Below are 4,376 nucleotides of genomic sequence, written 5' to 3' on the forward strand. Positions count from 1 at the left end.
GCTAAAAATGTCAACCAAAAAATTAGTTAAAAAGGCTAAAATTAGCTAATATCAGCGAAAACATTTTAGCCATAAATACGCATGCAAAGTACAAGATAACAAATAATTTTGCTTATGTAATTTAATGACCATATTTTGCTAAAGTATTAGATAAATAACTTTTAAAGGAGTAATAAGTAAATTCAAATAAACCTTTGCACGAATATTTATTAAAATTTTATTAGTATATATAAAAAATTTGATTTAATTCGTAATGTTATTCCCTTAACTTACAAGTAAGAACTATAAAATATGATTTTACAAAAATCAAGACAAACAAAAAAAATTAAATAACTTTTAGACTTTTAATAAGAAAAAATGCTCATATTTTACACAAATACCCAAACGTAATAATAGAATAATTTTTGAAATTTTTCTGTTTTTAATATCTAATGCTTTGAAATATGACACATACATTCCTAATTAATGAATGATAAAAGAGCAATATTATTCCAAGCAAAACAATAAAATAAGTCATGATGAATATTTAAATTCATCAAAATTTCTGCAAAATAATTATTAAAAGTCACTTTTTGATTAGTCACAATTTATTTTAACGTTATGTTAAAAGCACAACTTATTGTTCTATTTGAGATGTTTTCTTTCCATCTGACTAATAATCTGTATATATATAACAATTTTTATATTTAGCTACGAATTTTCATCAAGATTATGCCAGAAACCATAAGCCCTCGATTTAGAGACGAAAGGTGTTCAGCACGAGCCACACCGTACCGCGATCGTTTCTTCTGAGCAGCTGCCGCTATTTTTCGAAAATAAAGGTGGCCCTGCCGTCTGTCCGCGGACCCGCCACACACGTGTAAGGGTCTCTATCTTATTCCCTCGGCTTTTTTCCAATTTTAATTAACCGTCTTGATTATTCGTCTTGGCATAAGGAACGCGATTCATTAGTCGCGTCAACGGTGCAACTCTTACACGCAGACAGTTATATAAAATTACAAAGCGAATACAATGCATTGAGATTATAATATAGTGACTTAACCGAAGGCCCGAGTCTCCTCCGCACGGTTAGTAGATTCTGCGTTAGCAGATGTACTTCCGGCAGCTGTAAAAGTGGTGTACCTCCTTTATAGGTGCACGCGCCCTCGACGCGCACGCGGCGAGACAATGAACACCGATTGGCCATTAGGTTCGCATCTGGCGGATTTCATGAGAGATCAATTTTCCATGCCGAGGTATCAATTCAACACATCATTCGATCGGACAAAATAATTTTAACGTTTATATACAATTTTTTGGTGATGTCTTTTTGCGGAACATAGCAAGAGGTACATATAATTGTCATCTGCAGAATTTAACGCAGAGTTTAATGAGCAATCGTAAGTACCACTAGACTAGTGTAAATATATCTTTCTCGCCAACAGATGTATGCACAAAACAATGTGCAGCCGTTCATTATATGAACCTTTTTTTTAATATCTCTCATCTTCTTAATACACGGCATGTTGCTACCATCTGCGCGGTGGTGCACGAGCTTTTTTTCCACTACTTTAGTTTCTAAGACAATTTTTTGCACTGGCCCGACCGAACTTTCCGAGTTGCCGCAAATAAATTTTATCATACACATCCCATTAAATTGCGACGTTAGTTTTCATTACGGCGTGTAATTAATTTTGCTCCCCTTGTCGTTAAAAATTCTTTGTCTCCAGTTATCAAGAATATACAAATACAAATGTAAATAATTTATTATCCTTCTTACGTATCATCATATCTATGCGTTACGTATATAATTTTCTTCCTTCTTTTCTATTAATTCTTACACACATTATAATGTTATCCTGTACATTTTTTTTCTTTCAAAAATACTGGGAGCACCTGGCTAAATAATGGTCCCCTTTCCTTTTTTTAAATCTCCGTCTGTATGCAATTTTGGATCTTTTTAGCACAAATGAAATTTTATTCTCAAATTTCTTCGGAATAAAGGAGAATAGAGTCCAGGTTTCTCCCTTCTAAAATATTTTGTTAGCGCAGTGGGGTCTTACGTAATAGAAATATTAAAGCTCTGAATTTTTCCACACTTTCTGAAAGCCTTGAATAGCAAAAAAAAAAAAACTTGGGCTGAGCAAAAAAGTCCTAGATTACAGATGGAAAATTAATACACGATCTTACAGATACTAAAAATGTTGAAGTATAAGTAAAGATCAGTTAAGAATCTTCATATACTTATGAAAGTGACGAAAATTAATTCAGATACGAACGACCCGTCGTGTAATAAAGGACCGAAAAATTATCGTGTTACCCTAAAGGGTAATAAATTCTAAGATTAGGAACTTTAGATAGGATATTTAGGTAGATTATAATTTTTCGCTTTACTACGTCGTTCGAAAAGTCCGAGTTTTCGGAGTCCAACGAAGGCTTGCGAGTTACGTAACGTGGGATCGGGATCTATCGCGCATCTGCATCTGCGTACGCTGATGATCGGCTGCGCCGGTTCACGGACGGACTAATTCAGCCAATTTACTTGATTCCCTCGGCGCTGCCATAATGGACCGCCAACATGGCCTCTATGGTGTGGCCGCGCTCGCCATGGTGATCTGGCGTTTTTTCGACTTCGACACGGAATGCAGACGTCCCGAATTAAATACGCGTCAGTTAAGGCGTGCCCGTCTGCTCACCCGCGTCTATTATTCTCACAATTCGTTCGTCTTTGACATTGATATTCTCAAAGCATCCCCGTATATAGAAGATTAAGGCGACATTTAGTTTTTGTATTCCTAAGATCGCCCGTATCTTCGAGTCGAGCCACGAGGAAGATTAATGAATTCCGTTTGAGAGAGAGATTTGAGATGCCACTAGATTATAATTTTCATTTATTTATTCCTCATAACACATTGATTACTTTTTATTTTACATTTTTTATCGTATTTTTGAATTATTGAAACATAGAGTTAAAAGTACGTTTTGACACACTTTTGAAGTGTCTTCATCGAGTTAATAAACAATAAAAAAAAGAAAGAGACTAATATTGCTTCGCTACAATTTAAAACATAAAGTCGTGTATATGAAATGAAATAAAATATTTTTTAATTGTACGGTAATTTTATATATATTGTGATTTGAAATATAATTTAAATATAAAACTTAGAGTTGAAAAAGAGAGTACAATTAAAAACATTTAGTTTATACTCATGGAAATATGTATAATACATAATATATACAAGTTATATTAACTTAAAAAAATTAGAAAATGTCAGTTTTATATCTAGAGCTGTTCAGTCACTGATAACAGCAATTCTACGTTACAAATATCGAATACGAATTATCAAATTCATTTGATTACAAACAATAATAAAGATAGAGAGAAATAAAAAGTTTATTTGTTTGTTTGTTTACAATTACGAGTAACTGTCGTAAGGATCAGTATAGAAATGGATATTTACACAATCGAGTGCAATACCTCTTCACTGAAACATGACTACGACAAATCACGGTCTTTAATAATACCGCACATAAAGTGGCTCGTAAACTCGAGTGTGCATCGATTGGTAGCAATCTCGTTCCCTTCTCCGTGCTGGACTTGAGGCGTCGCCGAACAAAATTCGCGACACGCGAATTGCGACTATTGCAAGCGGTAAACCGGAAGCGAGCAGCCGCGAGTCGTCTAGGCGCGTAACTATAAGGGTGTGAGAATGAAAGAGGTGGATCCTCCACTACCAGGCGTTGTTCCTCAACCAACACCCCCTCCCCCCCAACCCCCTCCCATATGGTAGCCACATGTAGGTTCTGGGCACCACCAGAGGGGGAAAAGTCATCGCGGGGATCCAGCTGATGGTCGACGCGTTGGTCGACGGGCTTCCTCAGTTACTGTTGGACCGCACGCTGGTCTGGTCTACGCGTCGTGCTGGATGAATCCGGCTTCGATATCCAATTTTCCAGAAGAACGGAAGTTCGGGCCGCGGCGCAGCACGGCGACCTTGACCCTTATTGGATCGCGAGGTCGCGCGAGAACCAGCAGAAACTGAAGGTGAGCAGCGAGAAATGATCGGAGGCCCGAAGAAAGAGAGAGAATCGGAGGCACGCGAAGCGAATGTTTCTCCGTTAATTAACTAACGGGACAATAATCAGATAGTTAATTAACTAACTGGATTTGGTAATAAACGGATAATGGATTTCTTCTTTGTCGATTGATTATTGAGATATTAGGTTTTCATGTAAACGTAGAGTGATTTTGCTGCTCGCATAAATTATTCGATTTTATGCAAATGTGTGTGAATGAAGGGAATAATTTAGCAACTATTATCCTGTCAATTTTGTGAACCATATTTCTTCATTAATAGCAACGTAAATATTATTACCTCTGTTTAATTATTTGTGTA

General features: G+C 36.3%; 1 protein-coding gene across 2 annotated transcripts in view; it reads left to right on the top strand.

The window, feature by feature from the left end:
* The first annotated feature begins 3,543 nt into the window (after nucleotides 1-3,543).
* LOC108753997 overlaps nucleotides 3,544-4,376 on the top strand; it is a 2,436-nt gene continuing 1,603 nt past the window's right edge. For both annotated transcript variants that reach the window (XM_018495995.1, XM_018495994.1), the window contains exon 1: nucleotides 3,544-4,024. The gene's annotated coding sequence lies outside the window, so the exon portion shown is untranslated. The remainder of the gene's footprint in view (nucleotides 4,025-4,376) is intronic.

The sequence above is a fragment of the Trachymyrmex septentrionalis genome, unplaced genomic scaffold, assembly GCF_001594115.1.
Source record: "Trachymyrmex septentrionalis isolate Tsep2-gDNA-1 unplaced genomic scaffold, Tsep1.0 scaffold74, whole genome shotgun sequence".
Lineage (NCBI taxonomy): Eukaryota > Metazoa > Arthropoda > Insecta > Hymenoptera > Formicidae > Trachymyrmex > Trachymyrmex septentrionalis.